The sequence below is a fragment of the Lichenostomus cassidix genome, chromosome 7 (genome assembly GCF_008360975.1).
Source record: "Lichenostomus cassidix isolate B80296 chromosome 7, HeHo_3.0, whole genome shotgun sequence".
In the NCBI taxonomy this organism is placed as follows: Eukaryota; Metazoa; Chordata; class Aves; order Passeriformes; family Meliphagidae; genus Lichenostomus; species Lichenostomus cassidix.
The window spans coordinates 33,670,334-33,696,281 of NC_139488.1; the positions used below are offsets into that span (position 1 = coordinate 33,670,334).

Here is a 25,948-nt window from a genome sequence, read left to right on the forward strand (position 1 = left end):
CAAAATATTTACACTGTGTCTCCAGCAAAGCCGACAGTCATGTCTCACCAGAAACCACTCATACTACAAGAACAAACACAGGAGTGCTGGAAACTGAGGATGGAAGATGCTCAGCCAGCTTCAGGGCATGCTGGAACTTCGAGGTTGGACTTAATATGGATTTAATTTCTTTGAAAGAGATTTATGGAGATTATAATACAGGATTGATGGGCTCTGTCCACCCTGGAGTGGGGATGGGAGATGCTAAAGGTTGAGCATCAAAGAGCTCTCATGGCAAGGAGTGATTCGGCAAACTGGAGAAAAGCACTTCAAGCACCAGGAGGTTGCACCATCTTACCTGTATTGGCACAGAACAGTATAAATGTGCCTTTTATGAGCATTCCAGTCCCTGTGAGGAAGGGCAAATAAGTGATTCCTGTATCAGACGCTTCCAAATCAGTCTGGCATGTTCCTGTAAAGGAATCGCGGAGAAAAAGCGTTCTGGTTAAAACACACACAGACTTCAACCAAACGCCTCAAACACTGCCAAGCCCATATTTAGAACAGAGATGAGATTGGGGCTGGCATGGAAAGGAGGGAAAAGCTGGCTCTTTGTGCACAAACTGGGACCCGAGGGCTCAGGGAAGGATGCCGGCGAGCAGGAGGCTGCGAAATGCTGGAATGGAGGGTCAGAAACTCCGTTCTGCATTTCACAACATATGCTCCATAGCTGCTCAGCCTCCAATTGCAGAGATTAGATCTCAGATGCTGCCATCAAAAGCCAAAGTCTTACGAAAATAGCTTTTCTCGTGTGAATTCAATCACTCCTTACATGAGGAATACATCCATTGTGCGTTTGGGCTTAGAGGGGGGTGTGTGTTCCGATGCAAGAGATTAACACTTCAGCCCTAGGTTCCAGTTTCAGGAATAATTAGCTGGGATTTTATTTTATTCGGATAAATTTAAATTTTAATTTTACTCAGGCTGTGACTATTACAGAGACAGAAATTTGTCCCAAAAACTCTTTTGGGACAAGGCCTTGGAGAAAAGCCTGTGTGTAGGCTCGGTGGCAAGAAGAACAGGCTATTTTGCTTTTAAAGCTTTGTGCTGCATTCTGGGGCATTTCTTCTGCCAAGTGTGAGAGAAAGAGCATTTTTTAGAAACAGGAAATTTCAGACCAGTGTGAACAGAACCGAGAAAATCTCAACTTCTCCTTTAGTCCATGGCAGCCACCAGCTTGATGTTGGCATGTGGGACTGTGATTCTGCTCTGCTGTTGGTCTTGGTCAAGTTGCCATCAGACAGATGTCTCTCCTGCAAAGCCACCACAGTACCTGGCAACCTGGCTGGAGATTGTTTGCTGCTGTTCATAAAGCTGGTTTTGTTTTGCTAGTTGGAGGTGCTGTTAAATACAAAGGGGAAGAATTAATCTTAGGGAAGAAGCCAAAAAATGAATTGGTGTGGAAAGAGAATTACTTTCAGCTCTCAGTAGGTGGCCTGTCCTCATCAGGACAGGGACACATTGGCAGAATGAGCAAGCAGAGCCTGCTGCAGCAGCTCATACTCTCGATCTGCAGAAAGAATTGTTTTCTGGGGCTTGCAGCCCGATCTCTAAAGTCACTAAGTACATTTTCAACCAAACAGAAAAAAAAGCCATCCCAGCACAATCTCTCTCCCAGCCCCCCAGTGCAGCACACCATATGTCAGCAGGTGCCTTCTGTCAGATCGTGCTTTTGGGGGTGTTTGGTGAATGGAATGAAATGGAAAAGAATAGAAAGAGTAAAATATTTTCAGTTGGAAGAGACCTCCAGCAATAATCTAGTTCATCTTTCTAACATTTATCCTGGCTTCATGACACTCTGCAGGAATCTCCACATGGATAAAGTCAGCAGAGAACAAGAAAAGAAAAGTTCCCTTTTCTCTCCATGTGCTTGGGGAAGTTTTCCTCTTCAGGCAGAGCAGGGAGCCTCTGGGTCCTTCAGTTTGCTTTACCCAGCAGGTCAGCGGGAAGATGAGCTGGCAGGAGAAGCAGGTAGCTCTTTAGAGGAAATTTGGAGCTACTGCAAGGCCTCATCTGTGCCTGTAGCGTGGCAGCTCTGTGTCTCCGGGGCTGAGCAGACACCCAGCTCTCAGTGCCACACCTCACACTCCACGGCTTTGATCACGACTTCCTCGCACCTCGCCCGGAGCTGTTAAAATCCACACCCTCAGGATCTCCTCTCCTTCCCACGCCCAGCATCGGCAGCAGTCCCCTGATGGTGATGGGAGCAGGAGCAGATGTCTATGCTCCGGATTTGCAGAGCAGCTTGTCTGGCTTTGGAAGCGTCGCTTTTAATGAACCCTTTAGGTAAATAAGTGGAGCTGCAGTCACAGCAGCTCAGCCTTACAGCTCGTCGCTGGGAAGGTCAGTAAGACTCAAAGATGATCAGAAATTATATTTGAAAATAAAAGAAAAATACCCTAATAAAGTATCTGCAGTTACACTGAGAGGATGGAAATATATATGAGCGTCATAAATCCCTGCACATTGGAGAGAAGTTTTCTGGCTGCCCAGGGTCAGGATGAGCAGTTGTTATAGACACAGCCAAGAAGTGTTTGACAGCATCAGACATCGATATTGGCCACTGTTGATAGACAGATCCTGTGCTGGATTAAGCTGATCTGCTGAGGTGAATCCCATATTCCCGAAACACCCAAAATGTGTATCGGCTTTTCATGTAAAAATCCCCAAAACTAAAGCTAATGCCCTTGGGATTCAGTGTGAAATCTCTTCATTTCCATTGGTTAAACCCTGAACCATTTTTGAAAACAGAGTGCTAAAAAACTTGGGAAAAAAAGGAAAAAAAAAAAAACCTGCAAAAATGGCTCTGGCCCCATGCAGGTGAGGAAATCCTCTTTCTTCCATCAGGAAATCCAATCACTGCTCCATCAGCATCCCATCCCTCTCCAGCACAGGCTCCATTTCCTGGGGTGGCTTTTTCTGTGTGCCTTTGAGGAGGATCACCTTCTAGTTTTTGGTTGAATTTCTCAGTCAGTCTTTTTCTCTTGCAGGCTGGTCCAGGCAAACAGATGTCTCGAACACCTTGGAGCGCCCATTCTCACTCCCCATCCTCCTTCTTTCCAAGCAGTAATTGTTGCAGCATCCAAAGAGATAAAAAGGCATTAAAGGTAATGACCCTTGTTCTGATTTCACATACGGCTGGGCCTTACCCAACAAAATCCTAATCCCTGTTTTACAGATAATTACGTATCAAAAGTGATAAATGTTCTGTGACAATATATTACCCAAAAAACACTAAAAGGCTGCTGTAGCTGGGAGTAGCCAGACATGTGTTCTGAATGTGATGTTGTGACAAACACACACCTAAGGCAATGTTTGGAGAAGTATTCCTGTTTTTGGAAACTGGATAATAATTCTGTGTAAATCTCACCTGAAATTTTGAGGCAGTTCTGTGTGTACTGCATTTCCATAGTTAAATTTTTGTTATGACACCTTACCCTTCGATATCTATTAAAAAGAATTTGTAATTGGGTTGATGAGAGATGCCCACAAAGATGGTGCAATGCTGCTTCAAAATTATCAATTAAATCAGTAAAAAGACATTAAAAGTAATCGTGAATAGTGAGCTTATTAAATGGTATTGCCACTTCTCCTGAAATAACTTTTAAGCAATGTAAAATGCATTAACACAATATGAATTTAAAAAAAGAGAAGAGAGCACGCTTTCAATTCAGAATGAAAGCTGATCAAAATTAACAGGCTCTGGGGGTCAGGAACCAAAGGATTCCAAATGTGAAAGCAGAGTAAGACAGGAAAAATAATGGCAGTTATTTCATTATTTTAGCTTTTAAAGTCCTTTAACAAAGCAGAGTTCAATCTGAGAAATTATTATTGTTCCAGAAAAAATAATTGACAACTATAACTTCAGCATATTTAAAACAGTTTGAAACCAATTAGCTTCTCACCTAGACTTGAAGGAAGGCCAGTGCTACTTCTGTAACATAATGTAATCAAAATCATATTGAAGTATAACAGGAACTATCCTGGTACAAGTTAGGTTTTTTTTTCACATTTAAGAACAAAATTAATTGGACAACTGCAGAGAAAGAATCACCATCCTCTAGGTTCATCAGTGGAAAAATCCTTTGTACAGGAGTTCAAACTCAGGCACACAAAGCAACTTTTTAAAAAGATTTAACTTATTATTACTAATGCACTGATATGGGAAGAGAATGGCAAGTACCCAAAGAAACCCTAAGGGCTGGATTAAAACACAGTAAAAAATTACTAAGATTTTATATGAAATTCTATATGTGGGCATGTGACTGTTTGGCTCTGGGAAAAGTTTTGCTCTCAAATTCTTTGACTGTGTGTGCAGACAATGTTCTCACCTCCACATCAGACACACACTTATACCTTTATGCTTTGGTCGTCACAGGATCTGTGCTTTTAAAAATCATTTCAACCCCTCTTATTTGTGGGGTTTGGCCATTTGATCTCCACTGTGCTTGGGCTTGCAAGATCCAGGGAGTGTATTATCCTAGTGCTTTCCATTCTGACAAGAGCAGGAGTGATGTTTGGCAGTCCAGGAGCAGTCTGAGACCACAGATATGGCAGAGCATGGTCTATGCAAGATCCTCACTCAGTAATCATCTAGCAGGGCTTCTGCTATGCCATTAGTACCCCTGTGGCCACCTGATACAGAGCCTGGTCTGAACCCATGCACCTGATTCTGGAGGTTTTTGATGGGTTAAATTTATTTGAGGAGGTGCTGTGCTCATCATTATCACTGGATGCTGAGATTTCCAGTCTTTGTCTTCCTTCAATGACACAAAATCCATGTTGTGTGTCCTGATGACTGAGAGAAATGGAGACACCAGGTCCAATCCTGGTGAAGATCTGGCATTGACAGCCATGATCTGTGTCTGACAGCACCCAGAGTCCATCACCAGCTGAGAGATTCCTCTGGCAGCACCCAGAGTCCATCACCAGCTGAGGGATTCCTCTGGCCCTCTCCACCCAGTGTCAAAGCCCTAGAACCATCTCAGGCAACAAGATTCCCCCAGGCCCTGCACAGGCTGCAGTATTTAACACTGATTTCTTTTCTGAAACATTTGCAGCTCTTTCCCATGCGGTACAAGCTTGGCTCGTTCCCTCTGCGCCTCCGCCGAGCTCCGACCACCTTTCCTGCACAATGACAGATGCCTTGAGACCGTCGATGGCAGCGGGGCTGGGAGGGAACACCTGCTTCCCACAGGCCAGACCCCAGTCCTACAGGCATTTCGTGTCTTCCCCACAGCCACGAAAACCAGCTTAAAGAAAGTTATTCTTATGAAAAATTAACTTTTTTTTTCCCCAAGTGAGTCCATCGAAGAGCAGTTCTTTGCATAGAGCTCATGCTGGAACTCCTGGAACATTTATGAATATATTTTACCCAAAAATACTGGGGACATGGTGGATTTGGGAGTGCTGGTGCAGCCAGGCAGGTGTCTTCTGTCCACATCACAGCAGCTTTAATCAGTTCCCCCCGATCTTGTGCCAGTGGATATGAGGACAGGGGGTGATCCCACTGTGCTGTGCAACATTGCTGCTGCTGGAGACTTGGATATTTACAGCCATTTGTGCAGGCAGGGAGGTGAAGCAGAGCTAAATCTGGTCTAAAAACAATCCAGAAGAAGATAATTTATAGAGAAAGAGCAGCTGCAATGCTTCCTAGGTGGTGGAGATGCACACAAGAGATGCATGGGGCAATTCCAGCCTGGGGCTGGCATGTCCTCTGCCCTGGGAGATATACAGCTGAGAAAGATTTTACCAACAGGAATAAGGATGGTGGGGATGGACCTCACTATCCCAGGGAAGAGCTGCCTCTGCTACAGTCCATATTTAATTTAAATGCTGTTAGTAATGTGTATATTACATTTGTATACTATGTCATAGCTTGGTGCTATGAATAAATATGAAGACATAAACAAGGTCATTTATGGGAAGCCAGCAGCAATATTACTGCTGGAGAAAGGCACACACAAAAATAGAAAACAGAACTTTTAAGTGGCTAGAGGATGTTGCTAATGAAGAAATGAAACATATTTTCTTTTCCAGTATTTTCAGTGATGCTTTAACTTCTGATATCTTAAACATATCTTCCCTTGAATAATATTCTCACTTCCTGAAAACAATTTGTTATCCAGAAAACATTAAACACCAGCAAAACCAGGCAGTACTGACTTTGATGCATTATCTTCAGTGTTACAAGAAGCATGGATACTCAAGATGTCAGTAAACAAAAAGATGAACCTTCAAAAGAATACAGATATTAAAAAAAAAAAGTGACATTGGATAGATAAAAATAAAAACGCAAAGAAAACCAACCCGAATGAGACGCGGAGCTTCCTGCTAGGAGTTGTGTGCCAGTTTGACAATTAATTGATTCAGACTGATTGGTGACTTGGCAGGTACCATCAACACAGTTTCCAGCAATCTGCCAGTCCAACCATCCAAACGCTGTTACTGGATTCTGCCCCGCTCTGTTCCCTCTCCCATCTGCTGTGTTATGCAAGATGAGATACAGCAGTCCTAGAGAATTCAGAAAGTATTGCAGAGGAGAGAAAAATTGTCTTCCTTACACCTTACACTCAACATAACATTGCAGGATCAGAATACATTGGAAATGGAGACACAGTAAGGGAAATTCCTCTGGATATTTTGAAAACCTTAGGAGCTTTTATTACATAGAAGTTGGAGGGGAACAGCTGCACTTTTTCAATTCAATAATCAGGAGGAAATGCAATAATCAATTGTATCAGAATCCCTACAAATTACTTGTGGCTTCTTGGTGGAAACAGTGCTCTAAATTTTTGAGACTACATTAACATACTGTTTTTCCTAAGGCAAATAAATATCCTCTACCATTCCCAAACAACCACAGATTTTAACACCCTTAAGACAAGGTGCATGTTTAGGTCTCAAGATCTCCATGTTTCTGAGAGGTCCTGGGCAGCAGAAAAGCAGAAAGACCAATCTGGTCTGATACCTGGAGCATCCCACAGTGTCTCAGGGCAGTGCAGAGGGAGACAGGACACTCCAGAAGTGACCTCAGCCCCGATGTGTGGGGTGTCTGATGCTGCAGCCTGTCCTGCTGGATGCTGGAGAGCACTTGGGGGGCTGCTAGGGAGGGAGCAGAGTCACCTTAGTCACGAAGACTTTCCATCAACTTTTATAGATTGGTGCTGTTCAAACATTATTAATATTTACATTGGAAGATTTCCTAACAGTCTAGAAAAAAAAGACAGCCATCATCAGCTGCAGACTGATATTCCAGTTGTACAGAGAGTGGAGTTGAGGAAGGAAGAAATGAATTTGGCATTTGATTTTGCCTAAAGTTTTATTCAGCATAGAACAAAGATCCATTGAGAGAAAAATTCATCCCACTGACTTTTATTATTTCTTTCCTGTCCATGTTGGTATCTGTCTGGAAAGTATTTTCCATGGACAATACATCTAAATCTTTTTTTTTCAAAGATTGAGATACAGATGTCTAAAATCATTTGTGAAACAGCTGAAAACACAGAATGGGAGAAATTTTTATTGGTGCAAGGGAAGGGTGGGTGGGCAGCCCTTGCATCGCTGGTGGAAGACAGAGCAGAGATCTCGGATCACTTCCACTGAAGGGAGAAGGCATGGCTCCTTTTAGAAGTCCTTTTCTTATCCACTCATTCCCTGTTTTCAGTAGATTTTTTTAGCATCTTCAAGAAGTTACTGAAGCGCAAAGGAAGCACTGAGGTGCCACCCTTGCAGCCCTGGGCTGAAGCAGCTGCTCAGCCTCACAAGAGGTGCAACACTCGAGGCACAAATTTATATTGCAGAGCAAGCTTAAGATCTGGGCAACTCTTGCCATAATTACTCAAGCAATTACCCTGCTAATGAGCAACTCAGATGGCTGCTGTGTCTGCATGATCAAGGATCAGGCTGCCCCTGGGTCCCTGGAAGTGTCCAAGGCCAGGTTGGACAGGGCTTGGAGCAGCCTGGGACAGTGGAAGGTGTCCCTGCCCACGGCAGGAGGTTGGAACGAGATGATCTTTAAGGTCCCTTCCAGTCTAAACCATTCCATGATTCTATGATCATAGACAACCTTTAGAGAGCTTTCTTCCTGTAAAGATGTTTAGCTTGCAATTCTGTCCTTCTGCCTCCTCCTGTAGAGTTTCACACATGTGTGATCCTCTTCAGCTATTCAGTTGCTGGATTGTTTGCTGATTTTGCTAAATACATAATGAGGTGTAATAAGCTGCAGCAATCTTCCTGCTGAAAAAAAATGGGATACGGAATTAAAACTTGCTGTTTTACATTGCACATCCTAATGGACTAACCCAGTATTTAAATGCCTCCCTGCTTTTTGGTTTTTATGATTTTTTTCCAGAATTTGCAATGTCCCTACAGACAAAAGACAAACATTTCAGCCTCTTTAGCCATGTAAGGCCAAGGCTTGATTTAATACTTTAGTAGATAACTGGGCAACTTTTGGGCTCATCCATGTAGCGGTGGCTATGGCTCACCTGGGTGCCCCAACTCCCTGGGAGAGGGATGGGGATGAATCCTGGGCTTGGTACACTCCCAGGACCCCCTGCTCTCCAAGCCAGTTGGAAGGCACCCAGGCTTGACAAGGTGACAGCCACTCCTCTCCCCCGCCCCTGGTTCCCTATATGGTTATGATTCTAGAATGTTCTTCCTTGTTCATGTTTAAGCAGTTATTTGGTTGGTTCTCTTTTTATGATCTTGTTATTTGTTTGGTTATACAATTTGTCGCTCAAAAATCCCCCTTTCCCCATTTGCTCCCCAAATCTCCTCCTCCCCTTTCCCCTCCCCCTATAAAAACTGTTGTGCAGCAGGGCTCGGGGCCATTTTGTCGCTGCCCTGAAACCCCTGCAAGTCCCCTCACCCCTTACCCTAATAAACCCTTCTTGGAGCACCGACAATCTGGACTGCATCTCCTGCTTTGCTTCGCCGACCTGCTGACAGCACCTGAGCTCCCTCGGCGCCCCGCCCGATCCCGCAGCCTCTCCCTTCCCGAACTCCGGGGTGGTTGGGGCGCCCGCGGACGGAACCCCCAAAAACAACCATCTATCCAAAGAGCTTCTGTGCCAACAGCAAAGATGAAAGGCAAGTATTTCTTCAGTTACGAAACTTTTATACATGTGGGATAAGCTAAAAGCTTCTGTCTAATTGAAAGTTTTTAAAGTATTTCTTCCCTGCTCTGTGCGTGGACCGGTCTGGTGATGTTAATATGTTCTCACTAAAATGTTTTATTTCCCAGTGAAATTTAACACCAGACTTAAATGCCATTGAATAGTTATTTTAATTTTTTTTTTACTTATTATTTCTATGGTGCTCATTCATTCTGTCTGGAATTAGATGGAATTGCCATTTTGCTTCATTGAGGAAGATTTTCTCACGGAGATCAAATCCATCATCTTTCTACTTCCTGAGCAGCTAAAAATCTACCAAGGGAGAGAAATCATCATGCCAGAAAATTAAATCAAGCAACACATTGCATAAAAAAATCCAATGCCAATTCCAAAAAGCCAAGAGAATTGGTCCTGGAGAAGTAATTCACCCTGTTAGAGACAGGTGCTTCTTTAACTTGCCTAACAAGATCAGAGATTGATTCAATAGGACATATGGAAAATTTAACTACTTTTCCATTATCTTTCACATTTTGCAATATTAGATAATTAATTTTAAAATGTACTTTCCTAATGAGGGTCTGGTGCTTTCCCATCCATGTTCAGTGTGTTGAAATCAGTGCCTCTGGCTTGTGCAGCTCCAAGAACTGTCACAAGAATTGCAGCACACAGTAGAGGTACATTTTCTACTGGAAAAATCTCTGTCATTGATAACAAAAATTACCTCAAGAATAGTTGTTCTCGCACAGTTTTATGTAGCTGTTTGCTCACAATTTTGTCTTGCTACCACCAGAAATTTGCCTTAAAATGGTCTGAATTTTAGGTGCTGCCTAAGGAACCCAAGGAAAAAAATGACCTGCACTGATATCCAATAAAAATCCCAGTTCTTCAAAGATGTTTTTATCCCTAGCCTGTCACTCAATAGGAAACAAAATTGCTATGAATATGTGAAATTGAACCTTACTAAAAATTTCAAAAGATAGCTGAAAACAAGCTCCCAGCCAAACCTTCCGTTTTGTGACAAATCTGCAGTGATGCACATCTGAGTTTTGAAACTCTTCCCTTTCAAGGGACACAGCAAGTGCCACATAGTTAAATAAGATATCCTAAAGTAAAAATAACAAAAAAAAAGGGGGGGGGAACCCTGAAATCCATGCTTTTATATCACTTACAGATCAAAATACCTCTCTCAGCCCTCTTCCTTCTCCTTGTAGAATGAAACAAGTAATGCACAAACTCCTGCCTAAGGATGGACTTCAGCACAGGTTTCCTCTTGCTTGATGGGCAAACTCTCTGCTCCAGCTTGTTTTCTGTCCCACCTTGCTAATTCTGACTCCTGACCTCCTGCATCCTGTGACCCCACAGCTGTGCAGGAGCTACATCTGTGTGATGTTTTCTGAGGTGAAAAATGCACATTCTGTCTGCTCACCCAGAGCAGGGAGTTGAGTCATGGTGCTTCTGCTCGGTTTTGCTACTGAAGTTGGGATTTGTGCAGAGTTAAACTTTTTGAACTTTTGATTTAAACCCTCGAGAATATACTGCAGACTGGGGAGCCTGGAGGGAATGGGAATGCCTTTTTTCCAACTTGATTCAGCCTGGCATTTAATCTCCAGAGAGAACTGAGGCTTCCAACACAGTTATGTGTTTAGCATTTCCTAATAGCTAGTTGCTAGTAATGGCCCCACAATGTGAAAGTTTTCTGGATTACTGTTACAGCCTTTGTCTATCTAAACTCTTAGTTTTGATTCTTAGTTTTAAATTCTGTTCTCAGGTGTGGTTTATTTTTTTTTGTTTCTTTAGGTGTTACAGTATCTAATTTAGACCTGAATGTTTGTTTGGAAACAGAGCCTGGTCTGCTATAAGAAGAAGTCAACTCTCAAACTAAAATAATGCTTTTTCAGAAAAGATAACCTATTGCTTAGTCGAGGCCAATCTTATTGACTGATTACTCTTCCTATTTCTAAATGTACACAAACCCAGCATTTTTGATTATTTCTGGGTAAAATCAGCAGTCCAGTTCACCTAGCTTCCACTGATACTGCTTGTGCTCTTGGAAAAAAAGTATTTAGGTAAAAGCTGTTTGGATTTCAGGCTATAAGGCTTCTTGTAAACATATTATTCCCCATGTGCACTTCTGGAATTCTGAGTCTAATGTCTGCATTAAAAAAAAAAAAATCAGTTCCTTCCCCACAATCTCCGTGGAGATAGTTAAAGAGATGTTATGTGGTATAGGAAAGATACTCTTCCTGTCTCAAAGGATCAGATATTACTGACAGTAATATACTCTTAATTCCTTAACGATCACTTCATTTTTAGGAGCTTAAGCAGAGATTTACGGCTCCAAATTACCGAGCAGAAAACATATCAAGCAATCAAAGCTGGAGTTGTTAATAAAGCATCCGAATGCAGTAACTCTAATTCAACAGGTTCCAGATATTGCTGCAGCCATTTCAGCAAGATATCTGTCCCTGAACATGCAGCAGTGTGACTTTACAACCTTTTCCCTTTCTCCCTTTGCACCAGGACGGCTGCAAAAGTCAGACTGGATGGTCTTAGAGGTCTTTTCCAACCAAAATTACTCTGTGATTCTTTAATCTCAGTTGAGCTGAACGTCCTTCGTGCCCATCACAACCTCATTTTGCCAGCAATGCTCCCTGGAAAAGTCAGCCTCATACAGAATAAAAATACAACTACATTCTGTTTGCTTTCAGAGAAGGTGATATTACATCCCTTTTTTTTCATAGCTTATGGAGAGCACACGCCTGAGATGAAAGCAACATGCTGAATTCCCAACTTTGCTGGTAAGAGCTGGAGCTGCCTCTTCATGCAGCACAAACCAGCCACCAGCACACAGGCTGTGCAGGCTGAAGGCACCTCTCACTTTCTCAAGCTGCCTCACTCAGCATCAAGTACTCAGAATGTATAGGGAGAAACATAAAAAATGTGAAAGAAGCTTTTGTTGGCCTGTGATTAGGATGCTAAGGAGGGATGGACCTTGGAGTGCAGTCCTTGCCTCAAAGACAAGCTATTTATGCTGAGGAGTTTCGTGTAAACTCTACAATCATCCTCCTGAAGCAGAGATTCATGTCCAAGACTAAAACAGGGCACAGAGCTGTAAGAGCCAAGTGGAGGCAAAGCTATCTGCTGTTGTGCAGGTATTAAAATGATGGAACAGCATCAGGACTGGGATGTGCTCTCTTCATTTTGGGGAAGAGCCATGACCACAACTCTCAGTAGGGAAATGTATCATTCTAGCCTCAATCGGTGGTTTTAACAAAAATAATTACAATAATGTGAGCTTCTGCTGCATTCCTCAAGCAATCCAGCTGAGGTACCTGCAGAGTAGTGTGTGACATTAATGACACTAAAGGGGAGGCCCTGGCTGAAGGCAGCTCTGAGCAGCTCCACTCAGGACATGCTGTGTCTCCCTCTTGGCAGCTTTAGACTAAGCACATCAATTTTAGGCTGCTTTTTTGTGCAGGTTGTTTCCGACCCTAACATAGCACAGCTTCAGAGAGGAGCAGACTGAAAGATACTGCAGCACCCAGCATACCTGTGGGCTGACAGAAGAGCTTATTGCTGCTGTAAAGGGGAGCCCCTGATCTTCCCATCCTCTGCTCCCAGTCACATCCTCCATCTGTGTATTTTATACCAGCTTTGCTGCCCATCAGACACCTCCACGGGGTAATTCTACAATTCTAATCCAATTACACATGGTGGTAGAAAATGCATCCAGCACAAAGAGCTGTTCCTGCAAGGTGATGCAGAAAAAGCTCCCAGAGAGGCCCAGAAGGAGCAGAGCTGGCAGGAGGGATGAGGGATCACAGTGATGGGAAAAGCAGAGACCAGACCTCCCACCTGGGAGCAGCAAAACATCACAGCCAGCAGTTTGTGTACAGCCACAGCCCTTAGTTTTTAAAATAACTCAGGAGCCCATAAGCAGTGATTCAAAGCCCTGAGCTGAAACACTGCTAAGTAGGAGAGCGAAAATCCCAAGATCCCAGCACCAGACTGGTGGTGATGAGCACAGAGCTGCACAGAGGCAGCCACAGAAAGGGAGTGATAAAGCCACTGCCAGGAATCAAAGAGCCACTGCAGCTCCTTTTGTTAGAAACCTGATTGGGTTCCACTGAAATGGTTTGGAAGGGGTCAGCTCAGGTTCGGGCAGACTGGACTTGCCTGATTGTATGAAAGCAGCACTTCAGAGCTTACAGGAATGTGAGTATTAGCAAGGATTTTGTTAAGAAAGTGAATTACAAAGTCATTATCTCCTTTGGATGTTCAGGACACTACTTCCTTTCATTTCAAAGTTTCTTTATTTTCATCAGTTATTGCCCTGAAGCTGCATGGTTTATCCCGTATTGCAATATGACAAACTAAAACTTTGTAAACTAAAAAATAAACTTATAAACTAAAAATTCCCTCTGTGGGAAGAGGAAATCTTGTGCAACTACCCCAAAATTAGAAGACCTATTCTTGACAGTTTTTATTTAAGGATGATCTTATCCCATAGGAGTCTCTCAAGGCAAGCCATTAGCTCAGTTTTACCTCATTTTAACAGTAAGCAAACCAATGTATGATTTCTCTCGTATCACTTTCTGACTCTTACTAAACATTTCCTTAAGTCTGTTGTAGTGAATAGGAAGATGAACTCAAGCAGTTGCTGGATCAGGCTTTACAACAAAACTGTTGTGACTTTCCAAAGTATTCCAGGGAGCTAAACTCTGGTTCTGCAGTTCATTAACTATGCTATTGCTAAACAAGCATCAGGACAAATCCAGATCCTTTCAGGATATCAGGTTGACTGGAGTGAGACTGAAAAATTTGACCTCACAAGTTGTAATTCCTTCCTTCAAATATACCTCTAAGTATAACCCAGAGGCAGGTGATTGCAAACAACTTCACCATTTAGCAAATAGAAAAGGTAAATTTAGGTGGATTACAAACAATTTGTCATTGCATTATGTTAAACTCTACTCATTTTCATACTTGAGAATTTTAAAATTCCTATTTTCTCTGCATTTGAGCTCAGTTCCAGGTTTTTCATGTGGTATTTATGGAGTGGCAAAAGAGGAAATACTGACTTCTGTAAAATCGGCCATAGAAGCTGAATCTCCTGAATGGGAGTCACACCAATGCAATGGGGTGCAGGGAGCATGACATTTGTTTTTACTCCAAAGAGGATTCAAGACGCCAGAAGGTCCTTCTCAGAAACTCTTCTTTCTCACTATATTCATTCCTTCTTTTCTGGAAGTAGTGCTAAAAGGTAGATTAGAGGGAAACAGTTTGGAACTCCAATTAGGGATAATGCTGGGTCCTGAAGGCACTGAAACACTGAGGTGTCATGTTTTATTTGCTGATTGCAGGGGTGTTATTAATGCTTTAGTGTGCACTGACAATTGCCAACAGCAGAGATAACAAAACCTTATTTGTGAGCTCATGTTAATATAAAGCTCATCTGGGTTAGTACCTCAACAGAAATGCTGCTCTCAGAGATACCACTGGCATATCAGCACACGCTGTAATCACAGAACTTGATAATATTTCTGCAGCCTTTTCAGAGGGCAGGAGGGGATAAAAAGACTCTTAATGAACATATATGAAACCACACTCATACATCACCTACAAAACATTTTAAATAGCACCTTTGGAGTTTGATCCTCTACCACTAAAGTCAATGGAATTTTTTCCTGTTCATTTAGGTAGGATCAAATTCAAAGCCTTAATGTCCCACTGTGTCACTTTGGGGAAAATCTCTCCTTATTATAAGAGAGTCTTGTAATTTGGTTTCCAGCTGTAGGAGATTACTTCTTTCCTTTTCCCTTTGTATGCACTTTATGACAGAAATAAACCACTGCACAATCACAGTGCAAAACAGAAGCCCCAAGGGCATCATACAGACACTTGTGGCTCCTTAGGAAATCTTTAAAATCTCCAAAGCCACCGTGATTGCTTTGTACTGCTTACTAAAGAGCACTTTTCCACAACTGGTAAATAATGTGATATTTTGAAGGGTATTGAAAATGCTTATGGAAGGTCAGCTGCGTAAGCTCACCCAGAGTCTGTTGTTATACTGCAACTGAGATATAGTGGAAATATTACATCTTTAATAGCCAGTGCTTCATGGAGGGATGACAAATGTATGTGCTGTCCCACTGTCTGGCTCAAAATCCTCTTTTCATATGTGTTTTCCTTGGTTTACTTGTAATCTTTAGTAGGAGCCCATCTGGAGGATAAAAAAGAAAATGGAAAAAAAAATAAAATTCAGCAAACATTCAGAGCTATACAGAAAAGCTCAGGAAAGAGAAAGCAAGGTAAAACAAAGCAGACCAAAATCCTGGAGGCCTTCTCCTGCCTTTTCTGGGGCAGCAGAGGGCAGGCTGGATGCTCTGTGCAGCCCTGGCAGCACAGGGGCTGTGGGCACCGTGGCTTTCCAACCCGGGAGTTGGCAGCACTGGAGGAGGAGCTGCACCAAGCCAGGTAAATCATGCAGAAAACTGGCATCTGCAGGAACAGATTGGCTAAATCCTGTGGATATCACAGAGCCTGCACAGAGCCACTGTGTCCCGACAATGGTTCCTCCCTCCTCTTAGTGCTGGCACTGGGGCTGGCACTGCTGCCCTGTATTTTCCCTCCCCTCCACACAGGTTATTATGAAAAAAGAACAAGCCTAAAATTGTACAGACAAACTTGGCAGTCTCCACTGCTCACTTTCCCTCAGACCCTTCCTGTTACCCATGTTTAGTCCTGATAACAGAATACACTCTGTAGTACTCCCATTTTTCTTCTTACACATGAAGATTTCGCATGCAAAACTCATTTTCGGCATATTTTCCAGCCTTTGAAAAGGGAATGTTTGTTGAACATTGTTCTAACAAGCAGTGTACATAAAGCATATGTATTTGACAGGAAAAATAATCTCTTCTTTCCAATCAGAGACAGTTTGCATATCTTATGTTACATGACATCTCAGAAAAAAGCATTCTGCTCTTTTACTGCATTCGCTTTGATGAGATGGAAGGCATGGATTGCATGTGATACTAGCAAGTCAAGATGGGCCCAAATTGAGGTATATGCTTATGCTGAGGTTTGAAAGGTATATAAAAAGCAAGGCTGGGGACATACAGAAAGAGAAATAAGAGAGAAAAAAATAAAAGGAAAAGAAATGATGCAAGGGATTCATTTCTCATTCAGACAATTCTGGGGTAATCTTCATTTTGTAGCAAGAAAATGCAGAACTAAGGGGCTCAAGCTGCTTCCAGTAAGGGCACAATTCAAGTTCAGTCTCTAAACTTTGTACAAATTTTAATGGGAGCAGTAAAACATAAGCAAATGGAACTGTGAATATCGTGTCCCTGGATAACACCTGCAATAACTTGGGAGTTTTACTGAAGGGAGGAGAATAAAAAGGAGGATTAACTGATCAGTCAGTGGCCAAGAAATATGTTCCTGGAAGGAAATAGGTTATATTGATATTTAGGTCCAACCTCTCTGGTGTTCACACTCAGCTTAATCACATAAACCCTTTCCCTTTCTGCTCTTGCCTCTGCTTTTTGTCAAACCCAAGCTGTGCAGTTGTGCTTTGCAGAGTCAGGTGTCCAGAACCTGAGTTTGTGGAACAATTCATTAATTTAAACTGCACTTATTATGTTAATCCACCTAAAGCTAGTTTGATAACAAACAAGCAGCCACAGCCATTTTCCAGTATCCAGCCCCTCTGCAGAGGATTGGGCTCCTGTCACTGCTGGCACTGACCAGCCCTGGGGACTCCCTGTGACTGTGACCTGCAGGATGCTCTCACAGGTGACTGACTAAAATTGCCCTGCATGAGCAGGGAGGTGATTGCCCTGAGCACCTTCCCTGTTAGAAGCCCCAATTCCTTGCAGTGCTGAGGTTTCCCTCACGAGGTGGATGCTGTTTCTGAAACCACACAAACTCAGGTGTTGCACAGTCAGGCAGCAGGGAAATGTGTGGTTTGGATGAATTCTCTCAGTGTGCTGGATGGACACCACAATGTGGCTGCTGGGATAAACCCAGTTAATCCAGATAATCCAGTTATTGCTCTCTGGTAACTAAGTCTCCTCCACTTACGAGGTGCTGGAGTCTGCATACCTCCCCTGGCACCAAAAAAGTCCAAGGTACAAAACTCATCTCCTTCACCTAGATGGATTTACACAGCTTATGTAACACTGCTGTTTTCTCTTCGCATGAGCTTTATTCTTAGAGGAGATCTAAGATTCTATCCATTACTTGACGCTCATGAAAGAAAATATTTAGGGCTTTTATCTGGTCTGTCTCATCATCCCAGCCCATACTCGGTGCTCAGGCAGTGGCAGCCTGAGAATCCATGCTGCTGTGGCACAACATTTATTTATGCTATGGGCCTTTGGAGATGAGGGTGACAGGCTGCCCTGTGGGACAGGTGGCAGGAATTGCATCTCTATTCGCAGCAAAGCATTTAAAAGCAAAGGAGAGGAAAAAAAGCCTGGCAGTGAGGCAGGTGGGTGAGTGGCTGGAGATCCCCTGGAAAAACTGCACAATTTTGGTCTTAGCTGAGGAAAAGCGGCAGTACAGATCTCCCAGTGGGTTTTGCCCCCCTCCAAATTGTGATTGCCAAAGGACAATTCAGCCAAGGTTGTGTTCACCTTCATCCTGCCCTTGGCTCCTGGGGGTATAACAAGCATCAGCTGCAGGTGCACCCTGGGTTACTTGGCTCTGCTGTGCCTTTATCCTCTGCTTTTTGCCAGAGGTGCTTTTAAGAAAGAGACACTTAGGAAAAAAACTGCATCAACTAAGTGTGTTTAAATCAAAAACTCCAAAGGACAAAATATTTCCTGAGGAAAGTGCTCAGTTTGCCAAGCAATAATGAATTCACCCAAGCAAACCTCTGCAGATACTGTCTCACTGGTGCTCTGCGTTGCCTCCCACTGATCCTGATGTTACTAGTAAAGATGCTTTTTAAAAAAAAAAAAAAACTTTCAAAATGTATAAACCCACATATTCTGTTTCGGTTTATTTAGGAGGGAAAATGGCTGTGGCTTTGTTATCAAACACGTTTTAGGTGGATTAACATAATAAGGGCAGTTTAAATGAATGAATTGTTCCACACAGAACCCGATGTTAGGAATTACTTAGTTGATCTGTATAACTCACAGTTAATTGCCCCCAAAGGAGTGCCTATACCTCTCTTAACATTAGCAAAGTCCACAGCCACCTGCAGCCTGCCTGGCTGAGCTTGGCTCGCAGGGATGAGGATAAACTTTGTGGAGGCAGGGATATAGAATATACTTCATTATTCTCCAGTGCTCAAAAGTACAGGTTGGCTGAGAAAAGCTAATTACTGCTTTCCCCGCGGTGCTGGAAGAATGCTTAAACCCTTTAAGAGTCCTTTGAAATTCCCAATTAATCCTTAAAAAAGGCATTTTTATCCTTTAAGGAGCTCCAAAATGATTTCTTAGCGTACGGATGAGAACTTGCCAAGTGAAATGTGAATATTTCTAGTTTTCTTTTTTGATGGTCCACTCGGTTACAGGCTCCTCACTTAGAAAGACCTGCTGCATCTTAGAGCATTTGGCACAGGATTTCTTCCAAGCTCTCTGCCTACTTCTTGTAATCTGTGACTTTCCAGCTGGAGTAGGGGGAAGAAGAAATGAAAACTCCCTAGGACCAGTGTGACCTTCCTGGCAATACTGGCAGGTCTTTTGCAGGTGTTGCTAGTTTGTCTGCATATATTATTTGCATTAGTTTCTTTTTAAATGCAACGATGGTTAAATCAGGAGACAGAGGAGACTATTTCTTCAGAGATGCTAATGCTTTCATCAAGTGAGGCTGTGAGGTATTAAGTGCTTTTGAGGATCTGTTCCCTTCATGGAGACACCTGGCTCAGACAAAGGAGGCTGAGCAACAGAGAAAATATGCAACAGCACAAGCATAATTACTGAGTGATGTTTTCCAAGGGCACGCTATTAAAAAAAAGACAAAGATATTATATGCTTTTCCTCTTTTTCAGAAAGTTGTATTTTTCTGTGGCTGTTACTGGCAGAACCAATGCCTCATTGCTTTAAAAAAAAAAAAAGTCAGCTAAAAGTACAGAACTTTATGCTGTGAAGTTAAAAATGGTATTCTGAGGGGTTTGGTGTCTTTTTAGGTTAGTTGCCGCTATTTTTCACCCTCTCCCTGGTATGTTATTCTTGATTTTATTTTTGTTGTTGTTGTTTTAAATATAATGAGGGGTAACTCCCATTGCCAAACACTCTATTGGCAGATTTGGAGTTTGGAGTCTTGTTGTACACTTAATTTAGAGCTGCAGAATGGCTGCTGGGTCTGGGATATGTGTGAGGGGAGTGAGCTCCCCAAAAGCACAAGGGGGAACAGAGGCTGCTCCAGATCATACAGATTTTTGGGACAGAGCCAGAGCTACAAGCCGCTTTTTCCCAGTCCAACATGTTCATATTTTCCTTATCACTTGCCAAATGAGTCAGAACTGAGCTTTTCTTTTCTTTTTTGTAAAGTAGAAAACCTCGAATAAGACAAAGGTGAAATAATCTAATTCAAGAGTGAGGAGAACTTCTTCTATGCAATTCTGCCTCTATTATCACAGTTCAGTGTTGGCCACTGACAGCTGAATCACAACCCTGACACCTGGTACTCTGTTTATGAACAGGCAGAAACTCTTTCCTCCAACGTTAATGGCTTAGTAGGGTGAAGATCTCACCTAAATACACACATGAATACAGAATAATCAATACAGAATAATCTGAATAAATGGGAAACTAGGCTGGTTAGACTTGGGAAGAGTGAGCATCATCTCCTCCAGTGTGGGGAGGAACTTCTCCAGCTTTGATTAAGAGAGGTGATGTGTCTCTCTGGTAGCATCATTGCAATGCCTGCTTTAGACTAGAATTAAATCAATTAATTCCAGCTCTTCTGACTCTTCAATACCTTGCCAGATGCTGGGCACCTTAGGACAAAACCAGCCACTGAAATTCTACCTCTCTTCACACAGCCTAGCTTTCCTGAACAGTAACTCCTTGCATTGTTTTTCTTAAATTCTCATTGATGTTTTTTCCTCTCTAATTTCCTTTCTCTGCCTTGACATGCTCAAAGTAGAGCTGCTCCTCCTCCATCTGCCTGCTTTGCTTTCCCCATTTGTGAGGTTCTTGTGCTTTTGACCCCTCTTGCTGTGTTTCTGAGGTCATAGCATAGCATGACAGTGCATTACTTCTTTTTATTACATTTATTGGAGGCACTGTGCACACAGCACAGTATTAGAGATGCACAACAGCAACTTGATATTAAAGCTAAGGATTTTTCCCAGGTGTGAACACCTTTTGTTGTGAGAAGGAATCAACTCCAGGCTTAAACAGAACATCCAAGGTCTCTTCCCATGGCAGTGGTGAGCCTGGTGAGTTTTGTGAGGTACTTTCTCTGTTTCTTTAGGGTTTTTCTTTTCAACCATCTCTTAAAATGCTGTGCAGACTCTCTTTTAGACAAAGGAATTCTAAACTCAAGGAATTTTGAGCAACATGTTAACCTGGGATGTTTTTTCAGGAATGCACAAAAGGGGTGATGTTTTAATGAGTGAGGTTCCTGCTAATGTGATGACAGAACAGTTGCTGATACAAGGTCAATTGTGCAGAGTGTCAAAATAGGAATTATTCAGTGTTGGTTTCAAAACATCATAAATGTCAACTTGCAGGTTGCAAGAGGTGATTCTTTGATTCTTGCTCTCTTGATTTTCAGTGGGCTGACAACAAAAAATGTCTCTTTGCTCATGAGCACTTTGCACAATGGTTTTGGCCATTTTCCCCAGGATGTGGTTTCTTGGGGAGCTGGGGTTAACCTCAGTCAGTGCATCCTCTGAAAGGGTCAGGAATTCACTGCACTCCTGCTCCATCCCTTTTCCATTTTCTTTTCTTGTACCTGCTCTAGGCTAACTTGGGTCACTATACAAAGAAATATTACCTGGCTTTTGTGGGATTGGATTTTGACTTATTTATCTTGTCTGTCTTGCTGACTGTGTAGCAGCCCAGAATCAGGAAAGCTCAGAGTGTATCTGGTGGGAAGAATTGGACAAGAATGCACAGCCATGAAATGGAATGGTTAAAAATGAATTCTTTTCCCTGTGTCTGAGTTTCTTCCTAGACTTAATTACTCTAATTATCCACATTGGCCTAAACTTGAAAGATTCATATGCTAGTCCTGCTGAAAACAAACTCAGCTCTGAGATAAATTTTAACTCCTTGATCTGTTTTGTTTCTTTCATTAGTGCATTTGGGGTAATTACCAGGCTTCCTGCTTCTCTTAGATTGGCCTCTTTCTTAAAAAAAACCAACCATCCATAAAGGATGAGTCTTCCTTGGTAATGTTTAATATGGACAATTCCTAATGCCATCAGAAAATTTCGTTGCAGCTGTCACATTTTTAGAAGTGTAAGAAATGTAAGAAAAAGGTAAAAATATTATATGTGGTTTAGAGTTGCTCCTTATATTTTACGAGCTGCAGTATAAAAGTGTATACTGCAGCTTTTTTCTAAAAGCAGTGTTTAGCAGGGATGCTCTTTTGTTCCACAGTAAATGTGAGTGAAGGTCCTGAACCCTTAATGTTAGCCCCAGTTTCTTCATGGGATTTTAAATTTAAAGGAGTTATTTTGAACAAGAAACTATCCAATATCTGTCAAAGTATTGCGCATTTCTTGCAGATAAAAGTGAGGAGGGGGTGGCAAAACATCTGAGAGTTCCTACTCAGTATCACTAAAATGTTAGAAAAGATTGGTTTCCTAGAAATAGTCACAAGAGGAGGGCTGATACCTCTGAAGGGTCAAACATCCATCAGGAATGGTGTTGTCTAGTTTGACTCTAAGAAAATAAAATCAAGGTGAATTGGCAGATGTAGGGACAACCTAAGGGAGTACCTGTGAAACCATGCAGGGAAAACCATTCCTTGACTTTATAATCAGCCTCTGAGTATTCCAAGCATCAGCAAAAGTCGTGCTGGTAACAGGAGCTGCTGGGTAAGGCTTTATTTGCCTCCTTTTAGCATAACTTCAGGGGCAAAGTGTAAAGTGTAAAGGGCACTTGTATAAAGTGTACAGCACAGCAATTGGAAAAGCAAACGTGGGGCTGACTTGGTGACACAGATGTTTATTTCCAATACTCTACTCGTTCTTTGTGGAGAACAGTTTATTGATTGTGTCAAGATGGACTTGAAATGGCCCTGCAAGGCTCCAATTGCACTCCACTGGTGTGCTCAGTGAACCAAGCCTGGATGTTTGACCAGAAACTTGGACATGAGCATTAAGTGTTTGACTTGGGAAAGTTTTGATAATCAGACCAACTCTTTATGGTCCAGAAAATGCTGACTTGGAATGAGTCTGTTTGCATGCATCTAATTTGTGTATTGTAATAACCACAAAGCAGAAAGAGTGAGTTAATTAGGTCAGCCAGTTGATAAACTAAATTTTCTAGCAGAAACTCGTGTGTCTAGAAAAGTGTGGATCAGCTCACAATAGCTGGCTGTCAGCCAGTGGAAATGCACCCACTTCCCTTGACTTCATAATGCAAATATTTCATGTTAGAGCTCTTTGGTGAAATGGCTTGTTTGAAATCTGAGTCACCTATTCTGATTTTGATCACTAGAATCTTTGGAAAGGAGCTCAATTTTCTACATAAATCCATTATGCATCAAGGAGGATCACTTGTGCTCCTGTTTGAAGGAACTGCATGGTGCCTCTATGACCATGAATAGACAAATGCACAAAGGGTTTTTTGGTTTGGATAAAATACCCAAATAACACTCCAGAGTTTGCTTAAGGATTTCTTGTTTTTCTCCTCTGTAATTTTATTCAGGATGCGTTTACTACAGTTACTGGATTATGACCCATATGTATATGTTTATTTGGAACTGCATTTCAGTCTACTCCAGATCCCATTAGCATAAAAAGATCCCCAGAGCTTGCTAGTGTAGTTCATGGTATGTAAATTAGCAAACACTGCAATTCTGTCAAAACTCCTAATATCTTACCACTAGGAACTTTATTACACATGCCATGGTTCTTTCAGCATTCAAATTCTTTGATTTGCTTATGTCCAAGGCAAGGATTATGCATCAGCCATTTTTCCCAAAGTCATTAATCAAGGATCATTAACTATATTAATGGGTCTGAAGTTCAGAGATTTGTAAACTATGATTTTCTGTTTGCCTATAAAAGTGTTCTGTGTCTGTGACTGACTGGACCCATTCATCATTTAAGTTTGTGCATAGCTTTAACAGGTGAGAAAGGGCCTTTTATAGCTCAATGGATTTCTGGTTTTCCAGCTATTTAAAAATAAAAAGACGAACTCCCAAAGTGAAATATGTGTTTTCAAATAGCTGAAGCTTTGAAGGAAAAATAACTTTCTGAACAAGTCTAAGACAGATGAGATGTGAGTGAAACCCCAAGAAAACAGCAAATCTGTCTGCAGTAGATATCCCCCTCAACCCAAAATTTGTGCCTCTGAAAACAATCCTGATGATACGGATATGGATTAAAATTAGGCTTCTGCCTACTTTAGATTAAATAGGAGTGTAAAGATTTGCTACTCAATTCAGAACAGAAAAGGGGTTTTATGCTTACATGGGACTAAGAATATTACATAATACTGGTTGTATTTCCCATTTGAATCCTCCTAAACTTTTGATTTTATTTGGACTTTGAAGTGTGACTTCACTTAACCCAGCCTTGTTAAGGTAGAAACAAATACATATCGGAGTGTTCAGGTATTTTGATACTAAGAAAGAAAATATTTGAGGCTATGGGATTTGTAGGAGATCCTCCTTGCTGTGAGGATGCTTCAGGAGCTGTTACCACAAACATGGAAGAAGTGCTCTCCAGTGCCTGATGTGAAACCATCTACACCCAACAGCACCAGGGCAGCAGGGAAGCTGGTTGAGCTCTGAGATTCCTGAAGGACATCAGAAAACCTTCAATCCCTGAACTAATTTCTGGCAAACTTGCCACACAGCCACTCCTCTACAGCCATAAATAATTTACATAATCTGCTTAGAAAAGGCATTTTGAGGAATTTGTCAGGGTTGACTGTAGAGCTTTGTTTTCAACTATAAGATTCTCAGCTGCTGCAGGCATTTCTGCTTGCTGCAAAGCTTTTAGATTAAATGATTTTTGTGTCTGTTCTGGCTCAGGTAACACAGCCAAGGTGCAACTCTAAGGCTGGACTTGTCATCTCCTGAGCTGCCTGAGAGATGGTTATGCTGGAGTCTAGCAATATATTTAATTACTGTAAAATACAGTGTGTGTTGGCTGGTGTTAGCCTGGGTTTTCAGCATCTCATGGACAAGAGTAAGAACACAGAATGCTTAGGAGGGAAGAATTTTTGTTGTATTAACAAAATATATTGGGGGACTGTAAGGAATAGTATACATAACTTGGGCTTGAATCATGAAATGGCAGCTTTCACTATATATCTGTAGTATGGATGAAGCACATGACTCTCTCCCTATTCAGTCTGAAATTTGCTTTATTTCTCAGTGTTTTGTTGTTCGACACTCAAAATTGAGTTGATGTAACAGCAAACAATATCTGTGTATTTTATATATTGCATTTCAGGCAAGAGGAGAGGAAAACAACACTGGGCAGAGTATGAAACAGGCAAATAGAACAGAAGAAATATGAAATAGCTTTGATAGCTGCTCGCCCAACAGATGTAAACCATCATGCACTGAGGGCTGCTGTCTGAACAATTGTATGATTTATGCATTGTGGAATGGTTCATGATTTAAAGTTTTCACAAGCCTGTCTTAAAATCTTTTCAATCTTTCTGTCCCTTGGTGTAACTTTAAAAAAAACTTCCTGACAGCACACGGTACCTTTTGACATATGGCCAGCTAAACAATCCAGCTCTCAAAGAAAGAGATGTTAAATGAACAATGTGAAAAATGGTTCTGGAGGCTTGCAGTGTGCTGGTCTAAATTGGGTCAGCCCATTAGGACTTGTAAATTCAAAGCAGCCCACAAGGTTTGACTTCTTAGGAAACAAGAACTTGAACTGAAATAAATTATTCAGGATGCATCCCATGCTTATCTTTATGTACATAATTTTCCCTGTCCAAATAATTTAACAATTTAAAGGCCACGCTTGTATTGCTGTTTTTAGGGCATCATCAGATTTTTTTCCCCCTTGGTGTACCAGTTAACCTGCTGTGCTTTTGATGAGTTTATCCCAATAATTTATATACATGTCTATAAAAATGGATTTAGCCGTGTTTACTGCTGTGTGCTTCCCACTCAGGTAGCTGTCATAAAATTGGAGGCAGTTCAGTATTTTTGTGAACCTACTGAATATTACCATTATTATCAACTTGTCTGCATCTTCTATGACCTTACAGCGAGAATTATTTAAACACAGGGCAGCTCCCCTCGAAAATCTAGTTACTATTCCAAGGTGCTTCACGGCAGGTGAATTGTGATGAGTTTGGAAGGGGAATGAAGTACTTTTCCAGGTATTTCTAAAGTGTTAGTCCCAAGAGTAAAATGTGGTGTGAAGGTTGGAAAACCCAAGTGTTTGAAACCAGTATTGTGGAGTGGATGGAGAAAGGCTGAGCTCTTGGCATGGCAGGAAGGATACTAGAGTAGATGTTATTTTCCCAAGGGCTTGTTTGATGTTTTTAGGAAAGGATGCTTAGAGGGGAGCAGTGTACTGAGCATAATGGGGTAAATAAATAAAATGACTTTACACCAACACTGTGGCTGTAGATCAGTGGAGCAGGAGTGGTTTGGGGAATGCTTTAAGGGGTGCA

General features: G+C 41.9%; 1 long non-coding RNA gene across 2 annotated transcripts in view; it reads left to right on the top strand.

The window, feature by feature from the left end:
- Positions 1–25,948, top strand: part of LOC146434930 (uncharacterized) — a 164,493-nt gene that overhangs the window by 87,229 nt on the left and 51,316 nt on the right. For both annotated transcript variants that reach the window (XR_014853313.1, XR_014853314.1), the window contains one exon: positions 3,030–3,146. This is a non-coding gene — a long non-coding RNA (uncharacterized LOC146434930). The remainder of the gene's footprint in view (positions 1–3,029; positions 3,147–25,948) is intronic.